Source organism: Schistocerca cancellata, chromosome 7 (genome assembly GCF_023864275.1).
Source record: "Schistocerca cancellata isolate TAMUIC-IGC-003103 chromosome 7, iqSchCanc2.1, whole genome shotgun sequence".
In the NCBI taxonomy this organism is placed as follows: Eukaryota; Metazoa; Arthropoda; class Insecta; order Orthoptera; family Acrididae; genus Schistocerca; species Schistocerca cancellata.
Genome location: NC_064632.1, coordinates 188,104,487 through 188,121,860, shown reverse-complemented (window position 1 = coordinate 188,121,860; position 17,374 = coordinate 188,104,487).

Below are 17,374 nucleotides of genomic sequence, written 5' to 3'. Positions count from 1 at the left end.
CCACTAGTGCATATTATGCCGGTTTACGTTACCGCTGTTGGTGAACGACGCTTCGTCGGTAAATAGAACGCGTGCAAAAAATCTGTCATCGTCCCGTAATTTCTCTTGTGCCCAGTGGCAGAACTGTACACGACGTTCAAAGTCGTCGCCATGCAAGTCCTGGTGCATAGAAATATGGTGGGTGCAATCGATGTCGATGTATCAATCTCAACACCGACGTATTTGAGATTCCCGATTTTCGCGCAATTTGTCTGCTACTAATGTGTGAACTTGCCGCGACAGCAACTAAAACAACTACTTGGGCATCATGATTTGTTGCAGGTCGTGGTTGACGTTTCACATGTAGCTGAACACTTCTTGTTTGCTTTATAACGTAACTATCGGGCGAACGATCCGGACACTTGGATGATGTCGTCCAGGATACCGAGCAGCATACATAGAACACGGCCGTTGGGAATTTTGATCACAATAGCCATACATCAACACGATATCGACCTTTTCCGCAATTGTTAAACGGTCCATTTTAACATGGGTAATGTATCATGGAGCAAATACCGTCCGCACTGGCGGAATGTTACGTGATACCACGTACTTATACGTTTGTGACAATTACAGCGCCATCTATCACAAAGCGAAAAAAGTGGTCGAACTATACCATTCATATTTCTTTACATACTACACGAATATGTAATAAAAAATGGGGTTCCTATTTTAAAAAACGCAGTTGATATCCGTTTGATCTATGGCAGCGCCATCTAGCGGGCCAACCATAGCACCATCTGGTTTCCTCCTTCAAGCTAGACGAGTTTCGTTCTTTGTAGTTTTTTCGTTTAATGCTTATTTCGTGAGATATTTGGCCCGGTCAATATCAATGCACCACCCAGTATATGCGCAGTTTCGACCGTTTGGGATGTCTATCGATTTTCGTGATGTATAGACTTCTGAGGAGACGTCTTCGTTAATTTAGTTTAAGCTTTTACTTGAGGAGTTTTAGATAACATGTATCCTATGAATAAGTACTGTTTCAGATATCGATGATCTCTCGAAAACAAGTCGTTATTAGTATGATTTGTTATAAATAAATGTAAGAAAATGACAGATCAGAGGATAAGAGCCTTTAGTAGGTATAAGAAAAAAGCACTTGCATGGATTTTATGTGTTTGCAATAGCTTAATGGATAGAGATGCAGAGATGAAAACTGAGATATGGTGCTGCGCTGATTGCAGATCAAGAGAACAATGATAAAACCGTGAAGAAAGCAAATGTGGCCTTTTTTTAAATTTCTCTTCAGGCTATTGTTTTCTTTAGAATTTTCGTTTATGTACTATAATATTGTAATACGTGCGATAATTTTACGGCCTGAACACAGTTGCGCCTCTTCAAGTGTCTAAACTGATAAGACGTATTAGTTTAGGGCAATTGGTCGAGTCAAGATATTTGGGGAAAAAGTGTCTCACACTGGGGAATTTATTTGTCTGCTGCTGGGGAATTTCGAAAATTCAATCTCGAAACTCTTCTTGGTGCTTGCCGCAGAGGGTTACCTCTCGAACTCCTCGCTCTGCCTTAAGGGGTATGGAATAAAAAGTATAAGAAAATTACAATGTTCAAAGCTGATAATCGAAAGTTGTTTAGTTTTAGTCTTAGATAATGGGCAAAATACTCCCTAAAATAAGGGATATTGTGAAAGAAAGGAACAATCGGTCGGGAAACGGAAACCACAGTGATAATCCTATAACGCTTTGCACAGTTGTGTTGGGCTGCGTATCTCTTAAGTCCCTATATGGCGTCACGTCGCTCTCCTATGTTATTAGCGCACAGTGTTTGCGTAAAGATGCCTAGAACTTAATGTCTTCCATGTCAGCTGAAGGTGGAGGAGGGAAGAAAGGAAATGGGTGGGAAGGGATAATTGATGTCAGCTTCTTCGGGACATTACACGGAATCAGCGGTGACGAGTGAAAATGTTTGCTGCACCGGGATTCGAACGCAGGATCTTCTGCTTGCCGGTAGGTGAGTTAAACACCGTCCATTCGGGATACCGAGTTATCGCAACTGGGCAGACTGTCTCGGTACCCCTCACGGGCGATCCACAGTCCTGCCGAACGTGACCCATTCGCAGTCCCTGTCCATTTTCTCCATGCTCACTACTCTGTGGTATCTTCAGGCTAGTACTTGGGTATACCCATCTAGACGAATCAATTACATGTATAATATCTTGCGACAAGTAATGGTGCCTGCCGTGAGATTTCGCCGGATTTCATGCAATCCCTCATAACACAGATGCCATGCATTTTCTTCTTCATACAGTTCTCGGCCGCACACTGAAGGGCAATGAGTACGCCCCTGCAGCGTTTTCGATGGAAAGTGTTTGATTACCCTTCATATAGCCCGAACTTGGCTCTCGCTGATTTTCATCTCTGCTATGAAGACATTTTGGCAGTCCAGCGAAGAAAATTGTTGGGAGCCACAGGAGGCTGCCTTAGAGGACTAGGATATTCAAGAGTAGGCACAGCACTACCACAGATGTCTACGTCGGAGAACGATTATGTAAAGTTGTAACAGGAAGGTGTAGCTAACTGTTGCAAATAAAATAGTTTTGATTTTCACTGTGGTTTTCAGTTCGTGATCGATCGTCCCTTGCTTTCCGAATAGGCACAGTAAGTTACGTTGCATCACCTATTTCTGACAAATGTTTTCTGGAAGTCTCCAGATTATTAGGCAAATGTCGGAACAGGAACTCCCTCCGAATTATTCCCAATTTAGAATGCCTCTGACCCATTCCGTGTATGTCGGGGTATTTAGAAGAATAGCACAACGTTCCGCCTTGCTATTAGGAGTGGCGATTATAAACAAATACTCATACTGCCAGTTCTACCTTTAAGAAAGAGAAAGCTCTACAGATTTCACAAAATAATGCTACTGCATTGAAACTGTAACGTACAGTCTTCCTTTATATGCCTTAGATTTCTCAACCAAATTTTGAACCTATTTATTAATTAATTACAGCATTTAAAGATGACACAATGACTCGTGTTACAATTATGTGTAAACCATATGTCATCATAGATCTCTTGACTATTCCTTTTTCTTCAGTAGAGCAAAGAAGCCGTTCTGGCAGTGTTCAAGAAAAATGTGAAGTATATCTGGCAGTTGTCCTTTGCGTCCCTTATTTTGGCCCTCAGCTTCTGAATATATTTCACAGCATCTTTTCCTGATTTTGTGTATCCTGACGTCGAGCCGAAAAGAGTTTTAACATGAAGATAACTTCTCTCTTAGTCTTCCAGACGACTGCTTTCTTAAGAAACAAAACATTTCCTTTTGGCCCTGTGTGGTGTGCGTTACTGTAAGACCTTCAGTACACACACCATCAGATTATTTGACTTGTCAGATGGTTCAAATGGCTCTGAGCACTATGGGACTTAACATCTATGGTCATCAGTTCCCTAGAACGTAGAACTACTTAAACCTAACTAACCTAAGGACATCACACAACACCCAGTCATCACGAGGCAGAGAAAATCCCTGACCCGCCGGGAATCGAACCCGGGAACCCGGGCAATTTGACTTGTCGCTCTAACAAAGTAGGCGAGTGTCAGCAATATGTCTCGTGGTCTTATCGTGGCGCGTTGATCTTCTGCTGTTAGGTCAGACGATAGAAATGCCACTTGCACGCTTAGAGTAGCAGATTGACGGTAACCAACTTTAAACAGAACTTGATTAATTTTCACACACATTTATTAAAATAATAACAAGCATAAAAATTACTTAACTTTGTTCTGGATGATATTTACAATTGACAATCTGAAGTTCCTTTGGTATTGGTACGTTAATCTTATTCTCACATATATCTCTGATACTTGACAAAAGTGTCTACACATTTATCTTCATCGCTATGTACAGGCATATGGTAATCTTATTGGGCGCAGACTGAAACTTGACTATAGACTGGTACAGACAAATGTAGAACTCGTACAGACTCATACAGACTAATGCTGACTGGTACAGACTGGTGCAGACAAATGCAGACTGACTAATCGGAGGTCTGTACACTCGTTATAATACCTCACGCGTTCATGTACCACTGCACGAGTGTGATCCTCGAGGAGAAAAGGTTCTGCGTTATCAGCAATCTCATTGGCTGCGTTACATATTAATACGCGGATCGGCGGAAGCAGAATTTGGTCCGTCTCTATGGCAGCGCCATATCGTAGTGTGGAGACGGACGAGCGCTGCACCTGCGCTGTTGTGCCTAGCGGGGAGCTCTCTAGTGGGAAAGTTGTGTACGTACTGACTACGCGGAACTATGTACACAAAACCCTGTCTTCTCATTTATTTACGGAAAGTACTTTTAAACTTTATTCGATTTGACCCCTGCACTAAAAATTCATTTATGAGTGTTGTGGAGTAGCAGACAAGCAGTGGTGGTAGTGATGGCAATATAACTACATTCTACTCCATGAGATCCTGACAGTTCGTATTTCATCCATTCATTATCGCCAAACGTACTTAATAATAGGGAATCACTACTGAGTTTGTTGGTATGTAATGTCGAGCGTCACTTTAATCAGTTGTTGAATAATTGTTTGTTGTAGTATTCAGTCGACAGGCATGATGCACTCCAATGGTCGGTCATCCTGTGCAAGTGTCTTAATCCCTGCATAGCTACTGCAGTCTGGCATCACTTGAACTCGTTTACTGCAATCGTGCCCTGGCCATCCTCGACAACTTTTAACCCCTCCCCACATTTCACCCTATCGCCAGAGTAAATATTTCTTGATGCCTCAGAATGTCACCTCTCGACCGACCCGGTCGTTTCGGCTTGTGCCGTAAGGCTCTTTCCTCCACAGCATTACGCAGCAGGTCTTACCCGATCTACCCGTATAATCTTCAACATTCTCATGCTGCAACACATTTCTAAGGCTGACATTCTCTACTTATGTTTACTGTTTAAGGTCCACATTTCACTTCCACATAAAGCTGTGCTCCACATGGCGATTTCCAGAAAATATTTTCTAACACATTCATATTCGATACTGACATACATCTCTCTTTCAGAAAACCTTTTCTACCTGTTACCTGTTTCCATTTTATATCCCGTGTATTATTGTATTTAGAAGTCATTAATGTTGGTTCCCTTTAGACGACGTAACAACTGGATCATTTTGCGAAAGGACACCATTAATTACCAAGCATCTAATTTTACCTTATAACACACAGCACTGACGCTATTTCATTCAAGGCGCTATGCCTCATCAACTTTCAGCTGTTTGTTAAATGAACTGATGACAACACACTGCTGTCGAGTCAATGTTTTTAATACGGCTGTATTCAAACGATGCGTGACGCATCTGCAATCGCTCCAGCCTGCTGCTGAACTGCTTCATTAATTCACGCCACCGAAATTAATCACCATTGCAGTAGTCCATATCACCGATGAGCCGGCTTCATTCAAACTCGAACGTTTGCATTCTGTGTCCTGCTGAGAGAGTCAGAATGACATTGGGCATTTGACAAAAGCGCCGATTTACAATTAGTTACCTATGTATTTGGCAGAATATTTGTGTCTTTATCCAGACTACAGGCAAATAGTCCAGCTGCTTCTTTCACTAGCAACATGAGGTGGTCGGCCCGAGAACTGACATGTCTACTAATTCACGACCTTAAATATATATACACTCCTGGAAATTGAAATAAGAACACCGTGAATTCATTGTCCCAGGAAGGGGAAACTTTATTGACACATTCCTGGGGTCAGATACATCACATGATCACACTGACAGAACCACAGGCACATAGACACAGGCAACACAGCATGCACAATGTCGGCACTAGTACAGTGTATATCCACCTTTCGCAGCAATGCAGGCTGCTATTCTCCCATGGAGACGATCGTAGAGATGCTGGATGTAGTCCTGTGGAACGGCTTGCCATGCCATTTCCACCTGGCGCCTCAGTTGGACCAGCGTTCGTGCTGGACGTGCAGACCGCGTGAGACGACGCTTCATCCAGTCCCAAACATGCTCAATGGGGGACAGATCCGGAGATCTTGCTGGCCAGGGTAGTTGACTTACACCTTCTAGAGCACGTTGGGTGGCACGGGATACATGCGGACATGCATTGTCCTGTTGGAACAGCAAGTTCCCTTGCCGGTCTAGGAATGGTAGAACGATGGGTTCGATGACGGTTTGGATGTACCGTGCACTATTCAGTGTCCCCTCGACGATCACCAGTGGTGTACGGCCAGTGTAGGAGATCGCTCCCCACACCATGATGCCGGGTGTTGGCCCTGTGTGCCTCGGTCGTATGCAGTCCTGATTGTGGCGCTCACCTGCACGGCGCCAAACACGCATACGACCATCATTGGCACCAAGGCAGAAGCGACTCTCATCGCTGAAGACGACACGCCTCCATTCGTCCCTCCATTCACGCCTGTCGCGACACCACTGGAGGCGGGCTGCACGATGTTGGGGCGTGAGCGGAAGACGGCCTAACGGTGTGCGGGACCGTAGCCCAGCTTCATGGAGACGGTTGCGAATGGTCCTCGCCGATACCCCAGGAGCAACAGTGTCCCTAATTTGCTGGGATGTGGCGGTGCGGTCCCCTACGGCACTGCGTAGGATCCTACGGTCTTGGCGTGCATCCGTGCGTCGCTGCGGTCCGGTCCCAGGTCGACGGGCACGTGCACATTCCGCCGACCACTGGCGACAACATCGATATACTGTGGAGACCTCACGCCCCACGTGTTGAGCAATTCGGCGGTACGTCCACCCGGCGTCCCGCATGCCCACTATACGCCCTCGCTCAAAGTCCGTCAACTGCACATACGGTTCACGTCCACGCTGTCGCGGCATGCTACCAGTGCTAAAGACTGCGATGGAGCTCCGTATGCCACGGCAAACTGGCTGACACTGACGGCGGCGGTGCACAAATGCTGCGCAGCTAGCGCCATTCGCCGGCCAACACCACGGTTCCTGGTGTGTCCGCTGTGCCGTGCGTGTGATCATTGCTTGTACAGCCCTCTCGCAGTGTCCGGAGCAAGTATGGTGGGTCTGACACACCGGTGTCAATGTGTTCTTTTTTCCATTTCCAGGAGTGTATATTAAATAACTCATTTAGTATACATCTCGTACCGTCAGGCACGCAACCAATTTGAAATTGACTAGGAATGACCGCTGTTACGTTATTAGCAAACCAAATCGTGACTATTTTCTGTCGGTTACAACCATTTCCACATCGATTTAGTCATTCCCTCACCACCTTCATTTTGCCTTCAGTATGCAAATTACATGTAAATGTTAGCCATAAGTAAACCAATATCCTGTAGTTGACACCACACAGCCTAGGAATGAAAAAGGATTTCATTCGGCCCTAAGTAATGAAATGTATTCTTCAGTTCTACGAATGCAGAGAGGATTTCCATATTTAATTACTAGCCGTAGTGCTAAGAGGTTTTCTAAAATTAATCGACTCCTATTTTTATCTGCCCGCATCTCGTGGTCGTGCGGTAGCGTTCTCGCTTCCCACGCCCGGGTTCCCGGGTTCGATTCCCGGCGGGGTCAGGGATTTTCTCTGCCTCGTGATGGCTGGGTGTTGTGTGCTGTCCTTAGGTTAGTTAGGTTTAAGTAGTTCTAAGTTCTAGGGGACTGATGACCATAGATGTTAAGTCCCATAGTGCTCAGAGCCATTTTTTAACCTATTTTTATCTGCATTAAGGAATGCAGAAATACAAGTCATTCAGTGAAAGAAATAAGGAAGCTAAGGCGAAATAACTGCACGAAAACTATGAATGAATCGAAAAAGAAATTATTGTGGGAGGGACTGACTCAGCACATAGAAAGGTCAGTACAACATTCGGTGAAATTAAACGACAGAATGTTAATAGTAGGAACTCCATTGTTCAGTACAATGCGTTTAATCTCCCTGTTATTTGTGTTATCAATGAAAATTAAATAGTTTTGCAGTAAAATGCCTTTCCCTTATTCTTCATCGCCATGCAAATTACAACCAGTATAGACCATTATACAGAGTTCTGCGGTAAATGAATGGAATTTTGAACAAAAACAAGAAAAAACTGGAACAATTCTGGGAGCCACACACGTTATTCCAATAGGAATGGAAATAAAAACATAGGTACAAAGAAAGAAACTGCGAAGGAACAATGGGAAACAGAAGAAAATTTTCAGTTGATCAATGAAAGAAATACAAAATGGTTCAGAGCAATTCAGGAGTACAGAAACATAAGTCACTTACGAATGAAATAAATAGAAATTGCGGGGAAGCTATATGAATCCGGTGGTATAAAACTTGACTTTCTGTAAAACATCATACTCACAGTTCGAAAGACAAGAGCTGGCGAGTGCGAGAAATACTGCACAAACAGCTTAACAGCTGATGAATCCAAGCTGATTACAAGAATAATACACTGAAGAAAGGAAAAGAAAATTGAGGATGTGTGAGATGAAGCTCAGGTTGCCTTTAGGAAAGGTAATTGCACCATAGAAGAAGTTCTGACGTTTCGGTTAATATTTGGAAGGAAGGAAGGACGACTAAAGAAAAATCGAGATACGTTCATAGGATCTGTCGACATGAAAAAGCTTTCGACAATGACAAATGGTTCAAGATGTTCGAAATTCTGTGAAGAATAGAGGTAAGCTATGGTTGACGACGGGTAACATATTTACATCTACATCTACATCTACATCTACATTTATACTCCGCAAGCCACCCAACGGTGTGTGGCGGAGGGCACTTTACGTGCCACTGTCTTTACCTCCCTTTCCTGTTCCAGTCGCGTATGGTTCGCGGGAAGGACGACTGTCTGAAAGCCTCTGTGCGCGCTCTAATCTCTCTAATTTTACATTCGTGATCTCCTCGGGAGGTATAAGTAGGGGGAAGCAATATATTCGATACCTCATCCAGAAACGCACCCTCTCGAAACCTGGCGAGCAAGCTACACCGCGAAGCAGAGCGCCTCTCTTGCAGAGTCCGCCACTTGAGTTTGTTAAACATCTGCGTAACGCTATCACGGTTACCAAATAACCCTGTGACGAAACGCGCCGCTCTTCTTTGAATCTTCTCTATCTCCTCCGTCAACCCGATCTGGTACGGATCCCACACTGATGAGCAATACTCAAGTATAGGTCGAACGAGTGTTTTGTAAGCCACCTCCTTTGTTGATGGACTACATTTTCTAAGGACTCAACCAATGAATCTCAACCTGGTACCCGCCTTACCAACAATTAATTTTATATGATCATTCCACTTCAAATCGTTCCGCACGCATACTCCCAGATATTTTACAGAAGTAACTGCTACCAGTGTTTGTTCCGCTATCATATAATCATACAATAAAGGATCCTTCTTTCTATGTATTCGCAATACATTACATTTGTCTATGTTAAGGGTCAGTTGCCACTCCCTGCACCAAGTGCCTATCCGCTGCAGATCTTCCTGCATTTCGCTACAATTTTCTAATGCTGCAACTTCTCTGTATACTACAGCATCATCCGCGAAAAGCCGCATGGAACTTCCGACACTATCTACTAGGTCATTTATATATATTGTGAAAAGCAATGGTCCCATAACACTCCCCTGTGGCACACCAGAGGTTACTTTAACGTCTGTAGACGTCTCTCCGTTGATAACAACATGCTGCGTTCTGTTTGCTAAAAACTCTTCAATCCAGCCACACAGCTGGTCTGATATTCCGTAGGCTCTTACTTTGTTTATCAGGCGACAGTGCGGAACTGTATCGAACGCCTTCCGGAAGTCAAGAAAAATAGCATCTACCTGGGAGCCTGTATCTAATATTTTCTGGGTCTCATGAACAAATAAAGCGAGTTGGGTCTCACACGATCGCTGTTTCCGGAATCCATGTTGATTCCTACATAGTAGATTCTGAGTTTCCAAAAACGACATGATATTCGAGCAAAAAACATGTTCTAAAATTCTACAACAGATCGACGTCAGAGATATAGGTCTATAGTTTTGCGCATCTGCTCGACGACCCTTCTTGAAGACTGGGACTACCTGTGCTCTTTTCCAATCATTTGGAACCTTCCGTTCCTCTAGAGACTTGCGGTACACGGCTGTTAGAAGGGGGGCAAGTTCTTTCGCGTACTCTGTGTAGAATCGAATTGGTATCCCGTCAGGTCCAGTGGACTTTCCTCTGTTGAGTGATTCCAGTTGCTTTTCTATTCCTTGGACATTTATTTCGATGTCAGCCATTTTTTCGTTTGTGCGAGGATTTAGAGAAGGAACTGCAGTGCGGTCTTCCTCTGTGAAACAGCTTTGGAAAAAGGTGTTTAGTATTTCAGCTTTACGCTTGTCATCCTCTGTTTCAATGCCATCATCATCCCGGAGTGTCTGGATATGCTGTTTCGAGCCACTTACTGATTTAACGTAAGACCAGAACTTCCTAGGATTTTCTGTCAAGTCGGTACATAGAATTTTACTTTCGAATTCACCGAACGCTTCACGCATAGCCCTCCTTACGCTAACTTTGACATCGTTTAGCTTCTGTTTGTCTGAGAGGTTTTGGCTGCGTTTAAACTTGCAGTGAAGCTCTCTTTGCTTTCGCAGTAGTTTCCTAACTTTGTTGTTGTACCACGGTGGGTTTTTCCCGTCCCTCACAGTTTTACTCGGCACGTACCTGTCTAAAACGCATTTTACGATTGCCTTGAACTTTTTCCATAAACACTCAACATTGTCAGTGTCGGAACAGAAATTTTCGTTTTGATCTGTTAGGTAGTCTGAAATCTGCCCTCTATTACTCTTGCTAAACAGATAAACCTTCCGCCCTTTTTTTATATTCCTATTAACTTCCAAATTCAGGGATGCTGCAACGGCCTTATGATCACTGATTCCCTGTTCTGCACTTACAGAGTCGAAAAGTTCGGGTCTGTTTGTTACCAGTAGGTCGAAGATGTTATCTCCACGAGTCGGTTCTCTGTTTAATTGCTCGAGGTAATTTTCGGATAGTGCACTCAGTATAATGTCACTCGATGCTCTGTCCCTACCATCCGTCATAAACATCTGAGTGTCCCAGTCTATATCTGGTAAATTGAAATCTCCACCTAAGACTATAACATGCTGAGAAAATTTATGTGAAATGTATTCCAAATTTTCTCTCAGTTGTTCTGCCACTAATGCTGCTGAGTCGGGGGGTCGGTAAAAGGAGCCAATTATTAACCTAGCTCGGTTGTTGAGTGTAACCTCCACCCATAATAATTCACAGGAACTATCCACTTCTACTTCACTACAGGATAAACTCCTACTAACAGCGACGAACACTCCACCACCGGTTGCATGCAATCTATCCTTTCTAAACACCGTCTGTACCTTTGTAAAAATTTCGGCAGAATTTATCTCTGGCTTCAGCCAGCTTTCTGTACCTATAACGATTTCAGCTTCAGTGCTTTCTATCAGCGCTTGAAGTTCCGGTACTTTACCAACGCAGCTTCGACAGTTTACAACTACAATACCGATTGCTGCTTGGTCCCCGCATGTTCTGACTTTGCCCCGCACCCGTTGAGGCTGTTGCCCTTTCTGTACTTGCCCGAGGCCATCTAACCTAAAAAACCGCCCAGCCCACGCCACACAACCCCTGCTACCCGTGTAGCCGCTTGTTGCGTGTAGTGGACTCCTGACCTATCCAGCGGAACCCGAAACCCCACCACCCTATGGCGCAAGTCGAGGAATCTGCAGCCCACAAGGTCGCAGAACCGTCTCAGCCTCTGATTCAGACCCTCCACTCGGCTCTGTACCAAAGGTCCGCAGTCAGTCCTGTCGACGATGCTGCAGATGGTGAGCTCTGCTTTCATCCCGTTAGCGAGACTGGCAGTCTTCACCAAATCAGATAGCCGCCGGAAGCCAGAGAGGATTTCCTCCGATCCATAGCGACACACATCATTGGTGCCGACATGAGCGACCACCTGCAGATGGGTGCACCCTGTACCCTTCATGGCATCCGGAAGGACCCTTTCCACATCTGGAATGACTCCCCCCGGTATGCACACTGAGTGCACTTTGGTCTTCTTCCCCTCCCTTGCTGCCATATCCCTAAGGGGCCCCATTACGCGCCTGACGTTGGAGCTCCCAACTACCAGTAAGCCCACCCTCTGCGACCGCCCGGATCTTGCAGACTGAGGGGCAACCTCTGGAACAGGACAGGCAGCCATGTCAGGCCGAAGATCAGTATCAGCCTGAGTATCAGCCAGAGACAGAGCCTGAAACCGGTTCGTCAGACAAACTGGAGAGGCCTTCCGTTCAGCCCTCCGGAATGTCTTTCGCCCCCTGCCACACCTTGAGACGACCTCCCACTCTACCACAGGTGAGGGATCAGCCTCAATGCGGGCAGTATCCCGGGCAACCACAGTCGTAGCCCGATCGGGGGATGCGTGGGACGAGCTGGCCGTCCCCGACAAACTCCCATCCGGACCCCCACAGTGATGCCCATTGGCAACAGCCTCAAGCTGTGTGACCGAAGCCAACACTGCCTGAAGCTGGGAGCGAAGGGATGCCAACTCAGCCTGCATCCGAACACAGCAGTTGCAGTCCCTATCCATGCTAAAAACTTGTGCAAAGAACGTCTGAACTAATCTACACAGAGCGCAAACAAATCGACACAAAATTTAAACGGTTATTAAAATACGAGATTGCCTAGTAAATGCAGTAGCTTGTGCACTGCTGACACACTGCTCGGCGGCGGAAGGAGACTACGCGAATTTACACTATTCAGATACTAAAACGCGATGCTACAACTCTCAAATACTATAATACGCCCGAAATTTATGAATTTAACAATGCAAGTACCAAAAACACGCAAATAAATTAAGAATTAAACTATGTAACAAATGAGTGAGCTAGGAGTATACGAGTTGCTGCTGCAGCTGCTTATCCAACGGCGGCAGGGAGCACACTGACTGTGACCAACCGACACTGGCCGTTCAAAACAAAAACATAAGACAGACGACTACGCGAATTTACACTATTCAGGTACTAAAACGCGATGCTACAACTCTCAAATACTACAATACGCCCGAAATTTATGAATTTAACAATGCAAGTACCAAAAACACGCAAATAAATTAAGAATTAAACTATGTAACAAATGAGTGAGCTAGGAGTATACGAGTTGCTGCTGCAGCTGCTTATCCAACGGCGGCAGGGAGCACACATGCACACATGCACACATGCACAACATGCACAACATGCACAACATGCACAACATGCACAACATGCACAACATGCACAACATGCACAACATGCGCCATCAGGGAACAATAAGAGCAAAAAACCAAGAATGAAATGCTCAGAATAGAAAGAGTGCAGACGGAGGTGCAGCGTTTCGCCCATATGTTGAATCAATACATCGAAGAAACAATAACGGAAATAAAAGAACGGATCAAGAACGGAATTAAAATTAAAGATGAAAAGATATCAGTGATAAGATTCGATGATGACGTTTATATCCTCAGTGAAAGTGAAGAAGAATTATAGGATGTATTGAATGGAATTGGAAGTAGATGAAGCAATTCCGCTACTTAGGCAGCAATATTAGCCAAGACGGACGGAGCACGGAGGACATAAAGTCAGACTCTATCACTGATAAAAAAGGCATTCCTGGCCAAGAGAAGTCTGCTAGTATCGAATATAGGTCTTCATTTCAAGAAGAAATTTCTGAGAACGTACATTTGAAGCACAGCATTGTATGTCAGCGTGAGATGGGCTGTGGGAGAACAGGAAAATAAGAGAGCAAAAGGATATGAGATATGGCGCTACCCAAGAATGTTGAAAATTAGGTGGATTGGTAAGGTAAGGAATGAGGAGATTCTCCAGTGAATCGGCGAGGAACGGAATATATGGAGAACACTGACAAGAAGAAGGGACATGGTGGTAGGACATCTGTTAAGACATCAGGGAATGACTTCTATGGTACTATAGGGAGCTGTTGAGGACAAAAACTGTATAGGAAGTCACAAATTGGAATACATGTAACAAATAATTGACGATGTAGATCCCAAGCGCTCCTCTGAGATGAAGAGGCTGGCAGAAAAATGAATGGGAATATCCCACACCCTCATTTTTCAATGTCTGTATCCAGAAATTTAACTTATTAATAAATCATCGAGTGTCATTTTTACTAATGAGAGTAGTTTCATTTCTACTTTGCATTTTTCTGTTTAGTTTATGTGAGTGCACAAAAGCATCGAAAAGATAAGCCACCGTAGATACAAATTCATTATCTGCAAACAAATCTGTAAATGTATGCCCCTCGCTAGTCAAAAATGCAGATACCTCATCGCTAAGTTCAAATATTAGTGTTAACAGTTGTGTTTGTAGCAATTGTGTAGTGTGGTGTGACCCGTTTCTTGACACAAACCGTTCAGAGTCGCATATTTAGGTTACGCGATTGGATGTTCACTGTTTCTAATATTTAGTCCATCACAATTCTCAGAGGAAATGGCAAAGGCTCAGCTACAGTGTTTTCATAGTGAATGAAGCAATAGTCGGTTCATAAGTTAGATCTGCTTCGCGCACTTCACGCACGAATCCTTTCAATCAACCTGCCATAGAAGCGGCTCCGTCTGTACAAAAACAAACGCAGTCCTCCCACGTTAATTCTTTATGGAGTAAATATTCATTAGTCGCACAGAATACTCATTAACCTGTTCCTTGCTCGGATATTCATCTTTTTTTTTTTTTAAAAAAAAGCGATTACTTACAATCTCATCAACATCAACATACCTTATGTAAGAAAGATATAGTGCCTGATGGATTCTTCTAACTGAAGGGAGAACTTACGACTGCTCTGCGTTTTTTTTTTCTTCAAAATGTCTGCGATATCACTGGATATGCTACTGAGTCGGCGACTGATTGTGTGGTGTCACCGCCAGACACCACACTTGCTAGGTGGCAGCCTTTAAATCGGCCACGGTCCGTTAGTATACGTCGGACCCGCGTGTCGCCAATATCAGTGATTGCAGACCGAGCGCCGCCACACGGAAGGTCTAGAGAGACTTCCTAGCACTCGGCCCAGTTATACAGCCGACTTTGCTAACGATGGTTCACTGACAAAATACGCTCTCAATTGCCGAGACGATAGTTAGCATAGCCTTCAGCTACGTCATTTGCTACGACCTAGCAAGGCGCCATTAGCAGTTACTATTGATGCTGTAAAACATGTACCGTCAAGAGCGATGTTCACCATTTATGGATTAAAGGTATCGCATGTTCGAATCCTGCCTCGGGCATGGGTGTGTGTGATGTCCTTAGGTTAGTTAGGTTTAAGTAGTTGTAAGTTCTAGGGGACTTATGACCTAAGATGTTGAGTCCCATAGTGCTCAGAGCCATTTGAACCATTTTTTGATTAAAGTTAAGTATTCCGCAGCTACGTCCTTTTTTTGCTAGTCTCATTGCCTTGACCTGTTCCAGACCTCACGCCAGCCTGCGTGAGCTAAAACGCGTGCCTTTCGGCTTCCTCTCATAGTGGGTTGGCTCTCTTTCCAATCCACAACAGATTGTATCGCCAAAGATAGGAACTTTTGCTCTTTCAGCTGAATATTCTGAACCAAGGGCTCTTCCTACCGTTTCTTTACACACAGGCATTAACAACGCTTCCACTAATGTGCGTTTTTTTGACTACCTTACAGCTAGCTTCCTATACCTTTTTGGCAACACGGAGCGGCCCCAGTCATAAGCTTCATTTCTTAATTTTCATTATTTTGTTCCAACAATAAACGGAAATCATTCATATCTTTACTTAATAGAGAGAAATGTTTTGTAGTTAAATGTCTTTACAATTTGCCGGGGACGACAGCAGCATTATTGTTTTTCACCTCACACAGCACTCTCCGTGATCGAAAGTGTTTCGTTGCCACGTGAAACAAACACGTAAGATAAATAAAAATAATTATCACTACAGTTCCTGTGAACAATTTTTTTTTTCAGGCTACATGGTTTGACTACTTGACTGCTTGCTTTCCAGGACGGACCACTCTGTACCACTACTTATCGATATATAAAAAAAGATTAATAACATTGTATCTAAAGATACTTGTATAGCAATCATAATATTCGCACAAGTGCAGAGCACAGCTGTGATGAAACTAAACTGAAATACTGCAACAATGTTAAGTCTAGGATGTAATGACAACTAAACTGTTGAACTGAAAAACTGAATTAGTATCATAGAATAGAGCATGTGTGTCCTTGGGCGGCGAACGAATACGGCAATAAAGTATAAGACGCCGCTGCTAGATGGCAAAAAATCAAAATAAGGTAGTAAATCTAATAACAGAGGGTCATTTTTGTTAACCCCGGGAATTTTAGGGTAATGCACGTAAGCAAGCCATACACAAAAGATGTTCGGTCACACCCTTCGCTTTGTGGCGGCATACCAGCGTGTTGCGGTACACTGGTGTACACCACGGATATTCGCTGCATTACCACCTGTGACCCGACAACTGCTAGTCTGACGCATTCGAGAAATAGAAGTCTGCTTCTTTGTCTATGAATACATTTCGAATGAACAGACTAAGATTATTTGAAGAGCTTATTTCCAAATTGCTGTATCTGTTTCTTAGACCAATATCGTTTGGAGGGCCAATATATTGGCTAGATCAGTGGCTGTCAAACGTTCCTGCACTAGAGCCAGTACTGCGATTGAAGGGCACCAATTTGGGCCTCATATGTTCCTGTCTTATTAATAATTAGTAATCTATATTAATTGGCATGTAAAGAGCCCGCAATGGACTAGCTGGAGTAAGGGCACGATTAGTTGGCTACCAGCCCTCCATTGATGTTGTTGTGGTCTTCAGTCCTGAGACTGGTTTGATGCAGCTGTCCATGCTACTCTATCCTGTGCAAGCTTCTTCATCTCCCAGTACCTACTGCAACCTACATCCTTCTGAATCTGCTTAGTGTATTCATCTCTTGGTCTCCCTCTACGACTTTTACCCTCCACGGTGCCCTCCAGTACTAAATTGGTGATCCCTTGATGCCTCAGAACATGTTCTACCAACCGATCCCTTCTTCTAATCAAGTTGTGCCACAAACTTCTTTTCTCCACAATTCTATTCAATACCTCCTCATTAGTAATGTGATCTACCTATCTAATCTTCAGCATTCTTTTGTAGCATTACATTTCGAAATCTTCTATTCTCTTCTTGTCCAAACCATTTATCGTCCATGTTTCACTTCCATACATGGCTACACTCCATACAAATACTTTCATAAACGACTTCCTGACACTTAAATCTACACTCGATGTTAACAAATTTCTCTTCTTCACAAAAGCTTTCCTTGCCATTGCCAGTCTACATTTTATATCATCTCTACTTAGACCGACATCAGTTATTTTGCTCCCCAAATAGCA